General features: G+C 47.4%; 1 protein-coding gene across 7 annotated transcripts in view; it reads left to right on the forward strand.

Moving 5' to 3' along the window:
- The window catches only part of celf5a (cugbp, Elav-like family member 5a), a 228,594-nt gene that overhangs the window by 128,431 nt on the left and 80,102 nt on the right, over nt 1-20,061 (forward strand). The window lies entirely within an intron of this gene.

Consider the following 20,061-nt stretch of genomic DNA (forward strand, 5'->3'; position numbering starts at 1 on the left):
TTAAAGGAGTCTTGAGTTGTTTAAAAGTATGTAAATACTGCGATGGTGGGCGCCCGTCTCTCTTCCTCTTGTTCCCGATGCCAAGTACATTATCGTCGCGCTGTAAATTAGATCGCGATTAAGCTCGCCGCCGGAAACCGGAGCCACGCAAAGGCCCCGTTAAAAAAATAAAAATAAAAATAAACATCGCCGCTCGGCCTGAAAACGCGAGAGCGAGCGATATAGAGGGAGGGTTTAAAAAAAAAATGGAGCAGGAGCACATACAGCGTGCCAAACAATCAATGAATGTGCCGGGTTCTTGCCAAGATCCTCATTACTTGGCCTTAATTCTGTCGTCTTTGATCTCTCCCTTTTTTTTTTTGTTGGAGAGGCTTTCATTTACTCGCTGCCTATCTGCATATATGTTAATGAGACGAGGAGGCATCCTTTAAGTCGCTACGAGAGACAATGAACCCCGCTGGTTTTTTTTTTCTTCCAGGGGGTGGGCATCTCATGCGCACCCCCGTAACGAAGCAAGTGCCTCTCTCTTTTTTTTTGTCGGTTGTTCTCCTCCCTTACTCATTCTGAAACGGGCAGGAGGAGAGAAAACACTCACGCGATGCCAACCGCATGCAGCTGCCGCACTTCTGAGGCTTTACCTAAAAAAACAACAAACAACAACATCGGCCTGTTTTTGGGTGAATTGGGACGGCCGGCCACTTGGCCGCCTGTCAAATGCACACAATCTTCAAAGGACAGCATAACCCCTTGAGATGGATGGAGGAAAGGCCAATAAAGATCACTGTCAGTCCTGCATGTTCTCTTTCTTTCTCTCCTTCTCCCTTTCCCCCCCCCCCCACCCCTTTCCCCCCCGCCCGCCCCCCTCCCTCGCCATTCCCTCCTTCTCCGGCCCATTCATTCAGAGCTTTACAGGAGTGGTGAGACAAGCGAAAGGGTCTTGTGCTGTTGAGATTGATCAGAATCAGAATCAGAATCAGAATCAGAATCAGAAACAGGTTTATTGCCAAAGAATGAATGTTTTCACAAACAAACGAGGAATTTTTTTTGGTGGAAGGTGCAACATTTGGACATGACAAACAACAATCAGGAGGAGGAGGAAGAGGAAGGAGCGGGAAGAAGGAGGAGAGAGGAAGGTGGAAGAAGAGGTGGTAGTCCTGGGGTGACAGTCAGTCAGTCCCGGGTCCATTGATGACGCCGACGACCGCCGGGAAAAGCTATTGATGTGGCGGAGGTCGTGGGTCATGATGGATCAGCCCTCTCCCCCAGGGAGAGGAAAACAACAGGAGTGTGGGGGGGGGGGGGGGGACACAAATCTTTCTGGCCCTCAGTGACCTGGAAGTGAACAGGACCTGGAGGAAAGGCAGACTGCAGCGATAACCCCTCTCGCCCGAGCGGATGATGCCTGCAGCCCGCGCTTGTCTTTGGCTGTGGCTGCAGGTGCCAGAGTGATGGAGGAGCAGATGATGGACTCAACGATGGCCGTAGAACTGTACCATCATCTCTTCCTGGCAGGTTGATCTCAGCTGCCTCAGGAAGAACATCGTCCTGGGAGATGATGGAGCCCAGGAAGCGGTAGGACTCCACAGCGTCGACGGGGTCACACAGGATGAGAGGGGGGGGGGGGGGCATTTTCCTCCTGAAATCCACAACCATCTCCACTGTCTTCAGAGCGTTGAGCTCCAGGTTGTTCTGGCTGCACCAGGTCACCAGGTGGTCAGTCTCCCACCTGAGTGATGTCCCCTATAGCTCCATTGATTTTGCCATTGTGGAGCTGTGTGTCCACATTAACAATGACACTCAGCTGTCTCTTTACTTGGTTGTGAGTGGCTGGCTTTAAAGCTCCCAGGGCACTTTGGTCAGTCCGGGGCCCTCTCGCCGGCCGGCCGTGGGGACCCCGCTGAGGAACAAATGAGTGCTGGAGCCGACCTGAGAGTTGCACATCATCTTAAATGAACAGGTCAAAGTGGCGCCGCAGGGGCGATCAAACACCGGCGTGACTTTAACGCGTCGGGAGGTACAGAGGCGAAAAGGGGGGGGGGGGGGAGTCGGGGAAAGCGAAAAGGCATCCGATGTTCATCGTATATGTCCTTTTCTTCTCATCCTGCTTCTAATGTTGCCGGCTCGAACTCTTCTTCTCTTTCGGGGTTTTTCTACACATCCGCGTCCGTCCTCAGCCGCTTCCGCTATACCGTTAGCTGCTTCTGCTATACCGTTAGCTGCTTCTGCTATACCGTTAGCCGCTTCTCCTATACTGTTTGCCGCTTCCGCTATTCCGTAAACTGCTTCTGTTATACTGTTAGCTGCTTCTGCTATACCGTTAGCCGCTTCCACTATACCGTTGGCCGCTTCTGCTATATCGTTAGCTGCCGCGCCTCCGTGGCCTGCATTTCATTCGCCGTAAAAAAGATTAAAGAGAATGTAATTGAGATGTCTGAAATTCCAAGTGTGTGTGTGTGTGTGTGTGTGTGGGGTGGTGGGGGGGGGGCGTGTAATTACAGTACATTTTTGCCGAGATAGAGTTTTTTTTTGTTGTGTGATTTTGATTTGCTGCCAGAACCCGGATCAATAACTTCAGGACTATATAACTCAGGAGCTGGAAGAGAGGATGCAAGAAAAGCTATTAATTAGCCTTCCGGTGCAGCGGAGGGATGGACACCGGGGACGGGGGCCCCGGCTCCGGCTCGCTCTCTCAGGGGCCACGTGGCTCGTCCGATAGGGGGCATATACTCCTCGTTGCACACGGTCACACTCCAGCCACAGTCGGACTAATTAGTCCCTTAATCTCATTACGAGGAGGACTGTTCGGATCACCTCGCTACGTTGGCCCCCCCCCCCCCCCCCGCTGTCAGACTGGGCCCCGGTTTCAGTGCACATTTAAACTGCATCCAAACAGCAGGAATATTATTCAGCAAAATCCAGAGAGATGAAAGTACCTGAGGAAATGATGACTAAAGCATCGACTAAAATTAGATTAAATTCCTCTGCTGAGCCCTGACTTCAATAAAACAAAAATACTAAATTGTGACTTTAAAAACCTCCCACTCGGGTAGCGGCTACGACTAAAAACGTCATTTTAAATCCGCGCCGCCGCCGCCATCCAATAGGTGTGACTCCGGGTGGTTTGATCCACGCCGAGCAGATTCCCCGGCGGTTAGTTCGCAGCCTTGACCTCATCAGATAGAACGAAACGGTCAACCATACATCGGGGGCCCTCGAGAGCTTCGCCGAGGCCGTGCGAGTAAACCACCTTGCTTATTTTAGAAACTAAAAGGGAAATATACGGCAGAGTAAATCCATCCGCCCAACAAAGACACGCGGCGAAATGAATATTAATGGCCAATCACCGACCTAATCTAGCAGAACAGCAGCAGTTACACACGGAGCCGCGACGTTCACACCTACGACGCCGCCGCCGCCGCCGAGCATTCTGGGACGTTAAACCGTCGGAGGGTTCGGGGGATGGTGAGAGGGGGGGGGGGGGGCTGTCTCTCTCGTTTTCTCCTCACAGGTCTCTGATATGAAATAGATTGATTTTCCATCACACATGGCACTGACGACTGGCACTGACTGCTGCTGATATTTCACTTTCTGAAGGGCCGCTGAGCGCCTCCTTAGAGGGCCGGGCGTCCTCGCGCGGGGATGAATCCGCTTCAAACACTTTTTGATTTCATCCTAAACCTTTTAACCGACGGGGCGGCCCCCTCCGTCGCTGTCCTCCCGCCCCTTCTTGTTTTTCTTCGCCGATAATCTCAACAACAACAAAAAGACAAAAAAAAGAGTCTCTCTGGCTCTCGGGCTAAATAGTTAATTTGGTGTTGTTGTTCCTTCGTGGCTCTTCACATTTTCGGGCAGCTTAAACCCTTTGTTGGAGTTGTTGAGCTCACGGACACAGTCCAGGAAGCTGAGAGAGAGAGAGAGAGAGAGAGAGGGGGAGAGGAGCCGGCTGTCAGCTGGGGATCTGTTTGGTGTTGCAGCAGGCCCGCTTGGCACCAGTACATCTCCAGCCCACTGAGGAGGCCTGGATTAGAAACGAGGCTCTGGCGTTATCAAGGCGGGCCTGCCGCCCACACACACACACCCACACAGAGAGGAAACAAGGCAAACACACACACACACACACACTTTCACTCTTATGCAGACACACAAATGCACACAGTGGAAAGTTGGATGCACATGGCAATAGGGGCACACACACACACACACATACTCCAGTGTGCATGTTGCATATTTCACACACATCCGCAGTGTACGCACACGGCGAACGCAACGGGTACTTTTTTTTTTTCTTTCTTCTTCTTCTTTTAGCGAGCTGCGTTTCCCGTCGAGCGGCGGCGGCGTCGCTGTGTGTTTGTGTGTTTGTGTGTTTACTCCCGACTGAAGGACAATGAAAAGGTTTGCTCCAGTTCACTGAGATGCGACGGAACAAAGAGAGAGAGAGAGAGAGAGAGAGGACGGGGAGAAAAAAGAAAGAATGGAAGATTGGGAATCGAGATTGAGAGAGCAGGTTTACATGCTCTGTTGCTGTTCCGCGCTCAGTTTTTGATGATGAATTTATCTGGCGTGAAAGACAACAGAGTGGTCCATGTATTAAACATCAGCGGCGTTCTCCTTTTTCTCCTCGCCAGAGAGACGAGCTCCCCGTGTCAGAGCGGCTCAGTAATGAACCAGGCAGGAAGGCCTCTAAGCTCCACTGATCCCCTTTAGAAAAGAGAGAGAGAAGGAACGGAGGAGAGGAACGAGGCCCGGGAAGACAGATGGTGTGACTAGAGAGGTGAAAAAACTTAAACTGGGTATAAGGGAGAGAGAGAGAGAGAGAGAGGGGGAACGAGTGCTAAATAAACAGGGGGGATAGCGGGAAAGCCGAACAGTTTATATTCTCCTCCTTTTTTTTCGGAGGGGAAGAAGAAAACTAAAGATTACTGGTCACAATGTGCTTGGCTGGGCATAAATAGAGAGATCTTGAAATCGTAGTGAGCATGTTCCTGAGGTTGTGTGTGTGTGTGTGTGTGTGGGGAGGGGGGGGGGGATCAGGGGGAGCTAATCTAACGCTAAGGCCGGCTGCGGGGTTCACACATCCAGAGCTCACGCTGCTTGTCCCAATCCCCTCCGGTGCTCTTACACAAACAGCGCTAACGCACACGGGGCCTCGGCCCCGCGGCCCCCGCGGTTCAGTCCCGGCTAACTCCCGGGATGCCCGGGGGTCGCTCTGCCCGCCGCGTGAGCTCGGGGAATAACTTCATATCCACACTATGTTGATCTGCACTTCACACATTTCATTTATTTACACCACACACATACACACACTTTGCATTTTGCACACTGTCTATATTTAATATTTTTATATTTAATTTAATTTGTCATTAGTATTGTGTATTGTGTATGCATATATGTTATATATATATACATATATATTTTATTTTATATTTTACTTTGTATACTCCTATATCTTTCATCCCTGTTTTTTTTTATATATATTTTTTTATTCTTGTGTGTTTAGTTTATTGGTGCTGCTACTGTGACGACAAATTTCCCCTTGGGGATTAATAATAAAGTATATATCTATCTATCTATCTATTTGCCCTCGCATCAGCGCAAACTTTGGCTTTCTTTTTTAAAAAATGGAGGAGGCGGAGGAGGGGGGGGGAGACGGACAAGGGGAGTGAAGGCGGGGGGGGGGAACGTGAGAGTGAGAGAAAGAAGAGATGATGAAATCATTTCTACAGGGGGGGGGATGCGCCTCTTTGCTCCTGGGGATGGTGTGTGTGTGTGTGTGTGTGTGTGTGTGTGGGGGGGGGGGGGGGCCTCAGATTGTGCTGAGGCTGGTCGGAGTTATGCAGAGTCAGTGGAAGGAGCGGATCACAACAATCCGCTAAATACACTCGGTAGGAGAAGGAGATCAATTAGCCTTATCTAACAGCACACTTCTAATGATAATACCGATGGCAAAGGTGCCGACGCGGCAAAGAACAACAAGGAGGGAGCAGAGTGATGATGTCATGACTTTAGGAAGATGCACTGTGTTTCTGCAAACACAGGACAGTGTCTCGTGGAAAAATGCACTATTACTGCAACTTCTGTGGCACAGACTCAGTCAGCACATGCCCAGAAGGAAGCGGCGGCGACTTATTTACTTATTATAGAGGCGGAATAACAGAAACGCCTTATTATGTAATACGGCCTGCAGAATGTGAACATTGCGAGGGCTTCATTTATTTCAAGGCCGCTGTATTTGATTCCATGATATTTGTCGAGGTGATTGCACTCGTCCCCGTATGTACGCACCCACGCACGCATACGTACGGAAATTCGGCTAAACACACATTGGAACTCGCTCTCGCCTTTTTTTTTTTTTTTACCTTTTCAAACCGCCACACGATCCCGCCCGCCGCTTCGTCCCCGGGTCCGGGCCCCGCGACGCTCTCGCAGCGTGAGCGGATCAGCAAAGGTTACTGTCGAACACAGAGAAGGAAAGGTCAGAAATCATGTTTAGTTTTTTTTTTTTTCTTTCCAAGGGGGGCCCAGGGAGGTAATTCCAGCCAGCAGATTGTGTTCAGACGGCGGCGGGGCAGCGGTTCGCTTTTTGTGGAGATGCTCATGCAGAAGGAAGCAAGGCGGGGATGGGGCGGGCGGAGTGGGGGGGGGGGGGGACGACACAAGGTTATCCAGTCGGCCTCTCAGCCCCTCCGCTGTCACCCTTAATAACAGCCTCTCCCTTATCACCGCAAACAATCACCTTGAGAAACAAAAAACTTGTCTTATCTCAGAGAGGAATGGAGATGCGGGGGGGAAGAAGCTACGCCCCCCCCCCCTCCATATGCATCTGGTCCGCCGTTCTCATTACGCCGTCGTCCCGCCGCCCGTCTTCGGGGACGGACGGACTGCGGCTCTCAATTTACAGCTCAATCCTCTCTGCACTTTGTAATTCATTCTCTCGTTCTCTCTTTGCCCCCCTCCCCCATCCTACCCGTTCTTCTTCTTCTCCTGCTTTTTTGTTGTCGTTGTTGTTGTTGTTGTCCCTTTCTGAGCCATAACAACACGTCGTGTACAGTAGTTGCCAATACGAGGTCTTCTGTCGTGCGGCGCTTTGATGTTCGGAGTTGAGTCCTCATCCGACACAGAGATGAACCGGTCGTGTGAACACGCCACTTCCTCCAAAACAATCGTGTCGCCGTCGCCGCGACGCTCGACATCCACGCGCAACATCAAAGCGGCCGCGTTGAAATGAGCGCAGAAGAAAGAGGGTGACGCGCTAGTTTAAGTCACATCCGACTGATCTTCTTTTTGTTTTACCGGCCTGATGGGGCCGCGAGGACGCACGACATCATCTCAACTGCATCACGTGTCACACGACCTGCTATTCAGCGGATGCCAGAATAGCAACGCGGGTGTCTACAGGACACTGACATGGAGGTGGGTGAGGAAGCGTGCCTTATTTAAGGCGGACCTTTTTTAAGGCGGGCCTTATTTTCGACCGTGTTTTGTTGGCCATGTCATTTCATGTTAACGTAAAACAACCTGTGTGCAGTATGTGAGAACAGGAAGCAGCTTGTGTAGCCGCCCTGCTTCCTACGTATGCTTCCTTAATCCCTTACTGTCTCAATTTAACTTTGACACTTTACATTTCAACCACAGAAATCCATGTGATTAATTAGGAACATAATCCCAAAGATGCGGTTAATTTTAAAAAGCACAACCCCAGTGATGTCAAATCTTCTGGTGTATATATATATATATACTCATAGTGTAAGCACGGAATTGCAAAGACAAGCCCATACAGGAGGCTTATAAACTGGTGTATGTATGTGTGTGTGTGTGTATATATATATTATATATGTGTGTGTGTGTGTGTCTGTGTCCTCTGTGGACCTGGTGCTCTGTGATTGCAGTGGAGCTGGAGGAGACCAACGAGGGCTCTGATTGGAGGACAGTGTCTGTGCAACCTCTGCCAAATCACTGCAATCACCCGTTTGCTCCTTCTCTCCGATTTAATGACACCACTTCATAAGGAACCAGGCTCATCAAGCAGCCCACACACACACACACACACACACACACTGACACGCGGTGAGGTCAGGCTCGGCAGATCGGATGGGGCACGGCAGGCCTCAGAACAGGGAGAGGAGGTCCACCGGCAGATGGGTAGAGATTAAAGCAGACTGGAGACGCACACACACACACACACACACACGTATAAATATATAACACTCGTACATCAGAGCTACGAGCTCCAATCTCCACTTTTGGAGTAAAGGCCTTCACGCACCCGGGGGTGTAACAAAAGGCGTAACTCGCCTGCGGATGTTTTTTGGTCTCTGGCTTTTGTTGTAAAAGGTAAGAAGTGGAGCGATGGAGGTGGCATGTGCAGCTTCTGTAATGTTTGCCATCTTGGTTGAGATAACAAAGCCTTTGTGTTGTTGTTGTTCCACAAACGTAGACTCGCCTGAACCCGTTGCGCACAACATCACACGGTCGATGCCTTCATTCGCTGTGTGAAAAGCTCAGAAAAGAAGAACGGAAAAAAATCACCCGTATTCCAAAACAACTAAAAAAGTACATTGCTTCTTTTTCTTCCAGCCACTTAAAAGTCACATTGCGTGTGAATTAATTGCATAAAAAAAGAAAAAGTGTAATCCCCCCGATAAGTAAAAGACCTTTAGCGTGAGTCAGACATGATGTCTGTGTCATTGAGGTCGAGGTTTCTGAAGTTTGTGTTTCCAGCGTAAAGCAAGTTCAGAGGAACGGATGAGTCATTTTTCTGATTTTTTTTTCAGATTCTAAAAGGTTACTGAGATATTTTCAGGTGAACATGAGATTTGAGACTCTCCTCTCCTCTCTCCTCTCTCCTCTCTCTCTCCAGCTGCCTGGCCTCAGCTCGGCGCTGCACTCGCTGCCCTAATTCTAGGAGACCGTTGCTCTCCCTGCACTTCATGCGGAAAGAAAATGTCCTGTTTGTTCACAAGAGAGAAAGAGAAGCCAAAGACTATTTGGAGCTTTTTTGTGTACAAAAAATAAATAAAAAAACACAGATGAGATAGAAAGAGAAAGAAAGAGAGAAAGACGAGTGTAGCTCATGCACAAACATTGGCCCATTTGAATCCACACCAACACTAAAGAAGAGACATTCTTGCTGTATTTATGAGCTGCGACAGAGTTTACACATTTATATTATTCATCCTTTTCTTTAATATGGAGAGAATAGGTTTTTGTTATCTGTATTTATTTCTTGGCACCAGTATATGAAAACAATCTCTCATGACTGGGTGCACGCAAATACTCAAGAGCATGAGTGACAAATAGAAAAATAGGAGAGAGAGATGGAGAGAGTGAATGCAAGAGGAAGAATGGCAGGGCATAAAAGTGATGACAAAGAAAGAGACAGGAGAGGAGAAAAGAAAAGCTTCTTCCACCCCGGGATATGCACAGACAGGAAATGGCTTTCCAATCAGCGTGAAAGAGAAACATATATATATATATATATATATATATTTATTTATTTTTATTTTTATTATTTTATTATTATTATATATATATATATATATATACATATATGTATTTCTATATATAAATATATATTTATATATATATATATACAATGCTGCATATTTTTTGTCGACACACAACACTGTAATTTCCATCTCACCATGTTTTGTGGAGCACTCTAGTGTGTGAAAATTGAATATATAATCGTTTTATTTCTATATAATTTTGAATATGCCACCTCCAAATTAATAAAAATGCTAGTTCATACTTTTTTCCCCTCCACAATTTCACACATTAGCTGCATACACAAGGACAATAATATATATTTTGGAGTGCATTCATAGTTACAAACAAACCGACCAACAGAAGTTCGAGAGAAAACACCGGGCTGTAATATTAGATCTGTATTCATATTGGGTTCCCGGAGCTGGGCTAGCTCTTCGGTGTCTGTCCCTCCCATCTGACCTCTTCTGTCCTTTATCTCTCTCCATCTTAGTGTATTAACTCCATTAGCGTCTCATATCGCCCTCTGTCTCCCCCACTGTCGCTCCACCTAAATCACGGCTTCATGCTGCCGGTGGACTGGAAAGGACGCCTGCTTCAACCCCAACCGTTCACGCAGGAGAGATGGAAGCGGGCGGAATAAAACGGAGACGCAAAAAAAAAGGCCTATATCGACAAACCAAGAGCTTCGGGTTTTGCCGATGGACTCTCGCCGGATGGCGCGGCTGCGATGCGGCGGTCGGTCCAGCGGAGGCGCCGCATCGCAGATGCTTCTAAATGAAGGCTAGGCCACGCCCCCTCAAACCACGAACCACGAAGGAAGTGTCGTCACATCCTTCGTGAGCGCGCTGTGCGCTCCTGAGTCCCTGTTGCAGCGGTACCGCCTGACGTGCGTGTCGATGCGGTCATGCTCTGACTGCCGTGGCCGACAACGTCTTTTGTTTTAGTTATTTTTTAAACATAGCCGATATTCGTCTCCTCTCACGAGAACCCTTTTTCGATCTGGCATTGATATCCGGACCAGGTTTATCCTCCCCCCCCCCCCCCCCCCCCCCCTCATGTGTGCTTTGTTTGCCTTCTTTTTTCTCCGTCTTTTATTCTTTCTCTTCCTGTTGACTCCCCCCCCCCCACCCCACCCATCCCTCATCGATCAGTCCATCAGGCGGACCGGCATTGTCAGGGACGATTGGCGAATGGGAATCCGTGTGCAAAGAAGTTAATAAGCGCATCCCCAGACCCTTCAGTTCTTCGGGGGTGTGTGGGGGGGGGCAGGTCCAAACGCAGGCCGTGGTGATTGCCTCTCTGCAATAAACATGAAGAGGTTCCCCCTGCACGCCGAAGAATACAAAGGAAGCCGAAGGTCTCCGTCGGGGGGGAATAACGAGTCGGGTTGAGAACGAGGCTTCAGATGACCGGCGTGCCTTTTCGGGATCTGACCCGACACTAGAACCACTTTTTTTTTTCTTCATACACTGTGAACTTCAAAGAGCCGTGGAGTCGTCGGGGGGGAGATCCGAGGCGGCCCAACCGTCTTCTCGTTCTACATTAGCCGCCCGAGTCGGACGTAGACTAATGACAGAGGTGGAGCGGCGTCTCGATAAGGAAGAGATCCCCATCTGGAACAGATGTTATTTGCTGTAGAATGCAACAGCTGATAGAGATCCACCGACATGCAGGGTGTTTTTTTTCATTATTGCAAATCCTCCACCTCAGTACCCCCCTCCCCCCCCCTCCCCCCCACAGCAATAAACTTGTCACACAACCCAAAACAAGACACATCATCGCTTGAAATATAAATAAGCCCATTCGTTACCTATTGATCTTCCTACCATTAGGGAAGCGAATGGCTCTGGCTGTTGATGTGGAAGATATTGCGGGTCAATAATTGTGTTGCACCTTAAAAGCCACGGGAGAATTTTCAAGAATTCTCTTCTTCTTCTTTTTCGACAAGAAGAAGAAGAAGATGGAAAAAAAGAGGCGACTCTAATATAAAGAAAATGTCTGCACTATAGTTCAGGGACATCTGCCTGGCATTAATGTTATCAGGGAATCGGGGAGCAGCGCAGGCACAATGTGCTTTAGGGAACGCGACAGCCCCTCAACAGCTGCCCGCCCGGAACGCCGGCGCACATCAGGCTAATGCGGCGGATTGGAAGCGGGGATTTGATTCCTGAATGTTAAAGTAAAAACCTTGAAGCACCGCCCGGGCCAATCTCGCTCCTCCTCTTTGGAAAAAGGGGAGGCGGATGCTTTTATTGCCGACGGAGGTTTCGGCATCCTAATCCGATCGGGTCTCCTGATCGACGGTTCGGTTCGGTTTTAACGAAAACCCATCCGACAGGGAGGGGACGCGGTAAAGATCGGCAGGAGGCGAGCGCCGCGGTGGGTGGGCGGGTTCAAGAGATTCCACCAATCGCAGGTCGAGGACGGACGGGAGGTGGAGATGCTGAGGGGATCACGAAAGCCCCCCCCCCCCCCGGGGCTCGCTGGCTGTCAGCCTCCTTTTTTAACCCCAATAGTTTGTCGTCCTGTCGTCCCCCCCCCCCCCCCCCACACACACCATCCACCCCCCAATCCTCTTGTTATTTTAGGATTCTATTCTCGGCCCTCCCAGCGTGCACAATCTGAATTATTCATCCGTAGAAATGGGATCCCGGCACGACAGCGAAAAATGATTTTTATTTGTACCACTTGATTCCATTAAAATAAACAAAATGCAGAGTCCCTGCCAAGCTAATTTTGACGACCCCCCCCCCCCCGCGCCCACCCACCCACCCACCTAGGGCCGGGCGATAATGTAATATTATCATATATTTAATTTCCCCCTGAATCTTGATTATGATTCCTATCATCACCGCTCGACACATCTCTTTATTTGTTGACTCGAAGATGTAAATTAAAACAAATTAAATTGTTGTATCGTCTTTTCTTTTTCTTTTTTTTCTCCTTCTCCCAGAGCAAATTGATGTTTTTATTTTTTTGACACACAACGATATGCATTGTCCTGATTATGATTGTGATGATTACATCGACGCCGCCGCTCAGCCTCTCGTACCTTCCTCCTCCTCCTCCTCCTCTCACACGCGGCGGCGGGGGCCTTCTACGCAACCCTTCTTTACGAACGTCCCTGAACGCCCCCTCTCTGTCTTTATTGCACACGACGAGGGCAAAGTGACGGCTCCTGCTCCTCGTCACACACACGAGCCCGAGAACGTAAAAAACCTGAGCACGCGCGGGCGGCTTCGTCTCGCCGTGAAACGATTGTGACCCACGAGATGCAGAGATGCAGAGATGCACGGGGGAAACAAAAGGCTTCTGTCAAAAAAGAAAACTCCACCCCCAGCGAGTCGTGAAATCCTATCCTGCTCTCTCGCGTGTCGAGCCGCCGCCGCTCGGTCTGGGTGACATTAATGAAAGGTGCAACAAAAAAAAGAAAAAGGGAATGATCAAAAGATCTCAATATTTTACCCCCTGATGCAGATGCATGCTTCACACGCTGCTGAGAGAGAGAGAGGACTCCTCCTCCTCCTCCTCCCGCTCTCATCTGACATGACAGGATTCAATGCTACATTTCTCTCTCTCTCCGGCTCACTCGTCACGCTTTATCTCTCATACCCTCATTCCCCCCTCCCCCCCCTCCCCCCCGCCCTCACCCCTACCTCAGTCCACTGCTGCTTTCCAGCTAAAGGGTAAATGTAGCTCAGGGGAAGTGAGCTATACCTCCACTACAGGGTTCTAGGGCCCACCATGTGACCTGGACCTCACAACGTCTTGCTCTCCTCCTCCTCCTCCTCCTCCTCCATCATCATCATCTCCATCTCCTCCTCCATCTCCTCCTCCTCCGCCTCATTCTCTTCATCTCTATCCACCTCAGTGACCTCATCCAGAGGGCGATAGAGCGAACCTCGAGAGAGCCGGCGGCTTCTCCACCAAACACGGCACAGATCAGAAGGTCATCCGGGGTTGTTTTTTCTTTCTCAGAAAAACACGGTGAAAAAAAATGCAAAGTACCAATAACATACACAACAAATATATATCTGAGATGAATACGTTTTTTGTTTTTTTTTGCAACTCGGAATACGAAAGTACCGTTTTACCTCGGGGCATTTGAGACAATGAAAGATTAACTGTAACTAAACGCTTTTAAAATGAAAATAAGCAGTAAAAAAACACGTCTCGCAACATTTGATCAAATTAGACTATCATACGACATATCTCTTAAGTCCCTGGGTTGAAGGAACATCTTCTTTAATAGGACGGAAGAGTTAGAACGGACTAGTTTAGTGCAGAGTAGCAGTGGAAACGTAAAAATATGTTTTTGAATACATACATGGGACATTGGGCATTTACTTGCAGTTCATTTGAAATCTGTCTGTATTTATTATATTGCTGTAATTCTTCCCTTTGGAGGACCTATATTATAAATACTGTTGCTGAACAGGTTAGTTTGCTGTGATGGCAGAAGGTGTTCCTTTAAATCTCTATCCGGGCTTCGATGTGTGTGTGTGTGTGTGTGTGTGTGTGTGTGTGTGTGTGTGTGTGTGTGTGTGTGTGTGTGTGTGTGTGTGTGTGTGTGTGTGTGTGTGTGTGTGTGTGTGTGTGTGTGTGTGTGTGTGTGTGTGTGTGTGTGTGTGTGTGTGTGTGTGTGTGCGTGCGTGTCCATGTGTGAGGCTGAATGGCACCTTTCAGAGTCGGGGTGTGACCATGTGGTCTGCCCTGACTGCTTTGGAGAGAGGCAGGAGGGCCCAGCTGGTTCAGGGAGAAGAGCTCCCAGACTAGCCAAGGCAGCAGCCACTCAGCCTGCCAGCCAACCTGACACACACACACACACACACACACACACACACACACACATAGTGCCCGGTCAGAAAACGCTGAGGATCGACTTTCCGTGCAATTAAAACAAAAACAAAATTTTAATCGCCAGTGTGGTTTGGCTGTGAGTCTCATCTGAGCATGTCCAGATATATAAATATATATAAATATAAATATATATACACATATATATATATATACATATATATATATTCACATAAGACGCAAAGAGGTGTGGAGAACACATTCCTGGCCTCCTGTTTACACGGGCACGGGACGACGAGCCACACAGCTTACAGAGATCCAATCACGTCGGCTGACCCGCAGCCAGGATTTGGTGAAAATAGCCGCCTACGTCCAGCAAAATTGTCCAATATCCTCGAATGCAACGTTCAGGGGAGGGAGCGGAGAAAAAAAAGAAAATCTTTATTCGTTGGCAGCCAGGTGCTGGACCTGCAAATTATACATGACCACCGGTCCTATTGATTCTCTCTTGTTTTTCTCTGTCTCGTAACACATTGTTAGAGGAAAGTTGGTTCAGTGGATTCTCCACAAATTGTTTTGTAAACACAAAGGTAGGGGGGGAGGGGGGGGGGTGATGAAAAAAGAAAAAGAAAGCACAGTTCAGAAGTTGTCACATGTAACACAATGAGTTTTCCTCAGCCTGTAATTCTATATGTATCATTGATTCAGTGTGTTGGGATCCATTTTCTTCTTTTTTTTAAACACCATTAGGAAAAGCTGAAGTATTTCCTTATGCGTTAAATGACTCGGATTGGATGTCTTTTTATGTTGATTTAGTGGCACAGCAAATCTATTCCCATTCCACTGCGTTTACCCACAGCTGCTACAATCCATTTGCGAAACACAGTAATGCTGATTGCTACTTCACCCGCGTTGACAGAGAACAGTGGTTGTTGAAAGAATACATACTTTAAACATGTTCCTCCTGGGTTTTGGCTCTACATATATATTTATATTCTGACCTTCTACCTCGCCATACGGTCCATCGGTTCTCCGGTGGAATCTGAAGTGTATCACTAAACGGTGTGCAATGCTGCAAGACTCGCACACATTAGCAAAGTGAAAGTGTACGTATGGCGTCGATGGAGGGAGGAGGCTCACTGGAGGCTCCGCGCTGCTTATCTGAACAGGAGGAACGTGGACGGAATGATGAGGTCGTCTTAACCACAGGCGGCCAATCCCCCCTTTAGCCCCGGCCATTCTCACTTCTTCTTTCTTTTTTTTAAAAACTTTTTTTTTTATTAAGGCAGTTTCTTACTCTGCAAATATAGTCTAAAGGGTAAGCCTAACCGGGGGCTATGTGTGAGTGGGTGGAAGAACGGCGGAGAAACAAGAGCTCTAAAAAGGAATTTTGTCATTTTAAACAAATTGGGGTTGGGGGGAGAAAATAAAACTTGAGAATTTTTTATTTTTTATTTTTTGAATGCGTGACACGGCGTGGGGAGTGTTACTACTTACCTGTAAAACCTGTAAACCATGCGAGAGGACCGAACAGCGACCCCCTCGTCGCCCCCCCCTATTAGAGAGCCGGCTCGCCATTGGGATGGTAGTAATTGGCTGGCTGCGGTTCCAGTGGGCTTAGCCACCCTGCCGGCACAACAAGCCCATGCAGTCCGTCCCCGTCCCCCGAGCTGCTGCTCCGCTGGTCGGGAACGCGGCCAGCTCGACCGAGGCCGCGTCCCCCCCCCCCTTCAGAGGAGACGGTGGACGACGGCACACAGCTGTTGTCCCGCGGGAGCCGGAGGAATGCAGGGCCCTGTGGTCATTAGTGGGGGACCGGTGTGCTGGGACGAGTCCGGGGGTCTTAGACAGCTGGGAGACCTCCAGCACGCCGTCGTCCCGTCGTTCCTCCGCCGAGGAGGATTCTGGGAGTCTCGACCTCCTCGCTTCTACACGTGGAGACCCAGTTTGGGTTGTTGTTTTTTACACGAATATAAAGTTGTCTGCTAGTTTTGGTGGGACACTGTTGGAAAAAAAATGTTTCCGCCTGATTGATAATTAAATATATCAAACGATGTGGAAAATCTAACTTTCTGCATTCTGTGAGTCATTTAAAAATAGTTATGATAATGTTATATTAAAAAAAAAAGTGTTGTTCCAGAGGGACGCTGGAGTTTATTTGCTAAGCCGACGATTACAATGTTATTATTATTATTATTATTAAAGCGTCTTCGAGTGTCTAGAAAGACACTGTATGAATTCAAAGTATTATTATTATTATTCGGATGTTACAAACATGGCCCATTGTCGGAAAGTCAATGAAACAGACGCTCATATTCCGATCGGTGTGCAGCAATTATCAAAGCGCAGTGTTTGCAACGGCAATGAAGCGGAAGAGGAAACAGTAAATGTTTTTTTATCTCACTTTGCTTCTAGTGGTTTTTTGTTTTTTTCAGTTGCCCTTGAGGGGGGGGGGGGAGCAGGTTGATGAAGACGTTGCCAACTTCTGCTAGTAAACCGTTTGCACCCTGTGGATTACGCTGCACCGCTCCATTCCACTTTCCTTTTGCTCGTATGAAACTGATATCGTTTGTTTTGTGACCTTCGTGTAGCCAAAGTCAAAATCATACACAAGTTTCATATGCAGCATGTCGTGTATTTTCAGTGGGAATATATTTGCCTGAATGGATTATGTGTAAAAGAACAAAACATAAGGAATTATTCTGTGGGTGCATAACGTTGAGAGATGATGGTGAGCAATATATACAGGACTGTCTCAGAAAATTAGAATATTGTGATAAAGTTCTTTATTTTCTGTAATGCAATAAAAAAAACAAAAATGTCATGCATTCTGGATTCATTACAAATCAACTAAAATATTGCAAGCCTTTTATTCTTTTAATATTGCTGATTATGGCTTACAGCTTAAGAAAACTCTAAAATCCTATCTCATAAAATTTTAATATTTCCTCAGACCAAGTAAAAAAAAAGATTTATAACAGCTGAGTGTTTGTCAAGGCTCAGGAAACCCTTGCAGGTGTTTCGAGTTAATTAGACAATTCAAGTGATTTGTTTAATACCCTACTAGTATACTTTTTCATGATATTCTAATATTTAGAGATAGGATATTTGAGTTTTCTTAAGCTGTAAGCCATAATCAGCAATAAATCAGAATAAAAGGCTTGCAATATTTCAGTTGATTTGTAATGAATCCAGAATGCATGACATTTTTGTTTTTTTAATTGCATTACAGAAAATAAAGAACTTCATCACAATATTCTAATTTTCTGAGACAGTCCTGTAGAGAGAGAGTTTTATACAACTAAATGCACACAGAAAAATGAAGGGGCCATCTGGAACCGGAAATGGTTCTACAGAGTGATGCCATAGGAGAACAATTTTTGTTCCACAAACAACCTTTCAAACCAGGGTTCTAAAAGTGTCTCAAAGAAGATTTAAAAAATGGTTCTTTAAGGCATCCTTTCTGGTTCCACGAAGAATCTTTCAAACCAGGGTTCTTTAAAGAACCATTTCCTGAAATAGTTCTTCAAATAATATAAAGGTACCTCAAAGAAGATACAAAAATGGTTCTTTAAGGCATCATTTCTGGTTCCACGAAGAACCTTTCAAACCAGGGTTCTTTAAAGAACCATTTCCTTAAATAGTTCTTCAAATAACCTTTAAAGGTATCTCAAAGAAGATACAAAAATTGGTCTTTAAGGCACCATTTCTGGTTCCACAAAGAACCTTTCAAACCAGGGTTCTTCAACCATTTCCTTAAAGAGTTCTACAGATAACCTATAATGGTACCTCAAACGAAAGAATGGTTCTTCAGTAGCTGACGGTTCTTCGTAGAACCACAAAGCCTTTTAAAGAACCTTTTAAGAACCGTTATTTTTCTGTGTGTGGGATAAAATTGCTATGCATGTGAACATAGACCCCCGACGTTCGCTTTACCCTCGCTGTTTCACTGGGGATATTGTTCAGGGATGCATATTGTATATGTGTGTGTATATGTGTGTGTATGCGTGTGTATATGTGTGTGTGTGTGTGTGTGTGTGTTCGGAGCATGTTGTGATACCATCTGACCTGAGAGTCAGTGACATTTGGTGTGCACCAAGACAAAAAGTATCTGCCGAGTTTAGAGAGCACGATACAGTGGGTGAACATCTGGAGGGGCGCCGCGTGGAGGTCTAGACCGCTGTGGGCACTCCCCATGATATGTTGTTTTTTATTATACCTCTACGTCTATCTGGGAAACACATGCATAATACATATTCCTCCATCATTGTTTATGGATAAGACGCCAGGAGATGCTGGATGGGGAATCTTCAGCTGTTGCGAGGGGGGGGGGGGGGGGGATGAGTATCAAGGGCGTTGAATCTTGAGACCACTAAATCATGATCCAAAAAGACGAGCTCCGCGCGTTGGCTCCTTAACACCTGAACGCTGCGGTACACAAAGTGATAAGCAAATATCCCGAGGAGGACGAAAAATAATCCCAAAACAGTTGAAAAAAGTGACAACAGGAATAATAGGGACATTTTGAGGATATGATGTGCCAGAAGCCCCGAGGTACGTTTTTTTTACTCCTCTGCACACAACATTGGCGGAGAGCGGATCGGCTTCGCGTCTGACCCAGATTCCTTTTTATCTCACCGTTGAGTCATCACAGCCCATTGTACTGCCGCCTTCGCACGGGCCCAGAAGAACCCTCTATTGTTCTGACACGATTGCGTCTCGTTATTCTCGTTTTAGTTTTTTTTCCGTCATCGGACGGGCGCCGGAATTAGAGGAAGAAGAAAGTCCATTTGTGAATCACTTACTCGCACCCGTTTGTTCCCATGTGCTTTGAAGAGAGCGCCAAACAACATCTGCTTCCCGTCTCTCACACGGCGCGGCCCGATCCTCCAGAATCCGTTCATCGGTACTTCCCCAACACGTGCTTCTTCTATTTAAAACGCTCTCCTGGACTCGCACGGGCCGCCGAATTCTCTTAAATATTAACCGTACTGAATGAATGAGACTTATCGGAGACACATGCATCGCTTTAAAGGGAAGTATCCCTTTAAGGCACAGGTGTCAAACACGACTTGAAAGACATATGATCACCTTTATGTCCTGTGCTTTTATTTTGAAGGTTACAAATTAAATGGATTTGTGTTATAATATTAGAGAAGTGTTCTTGTGTACAATATTTCTACTCTGTAATAAACAATAATCAAATGCAAAAAGAGTTATTTAATAATATGTTAGGGGTTAGTTTATACACGGCTTCAGTTACACCGGCCCTTTAAGAGCCATGATGCTAAATGTGGCCCACGGTGAAAATGAGTTTGACACCCCAGCTTTAAAGGTTCATACCGTAAAAAAAAAATCAAGGAATAACACCGATCCATACGGCTATAACTATATATCATACTATTTATTATTATTACACGTCGTCATTATCATTATCGTTCATTATCGACCGCAACAATAGCACTCGTGAAGATATTCATATATTGTTATTATTCTCACAAGTGTAATGTGATAAACGGCTCCGGGACGTCAGCCGCGGCGCTCCCGGGAGAGGACGTCGACTTGGCGTGCGTTGACGGAAGCGCCGTGGTCATCGCTCGCCGAACACAGCCCGGCTAATTCCCGTGCTCTTACAAGTGCAAAGGATGTCACGCCGGAGCAGCAGGCTTACCCTCGGCGTCCCCCGAGACATCAACCCCCCCCACCCCCCACCCCCCCATCCCACCTGCACCGGCTCACCTGGTCCACGGCGCCGCCAGCAAACTGCCGTCCGTCCCC

The sequence above is a fragment of the Pseudoliparis swirei genome, chromosome 5 (assembly GCF_029220125.1).
Source record: "Pseudoliparis swirei isolate HS2019 ecotype Mariana Trench chromosome 5, NWPU_hadal_v1, whole genome shotgun sequence".
NCBI classification, from domain to species: Eukaryota; Metazoa; Chordata; class Actinopteri; order Perciformes; family Liparidae; genus Pseudoliparis; species Pseudoliparis swirei.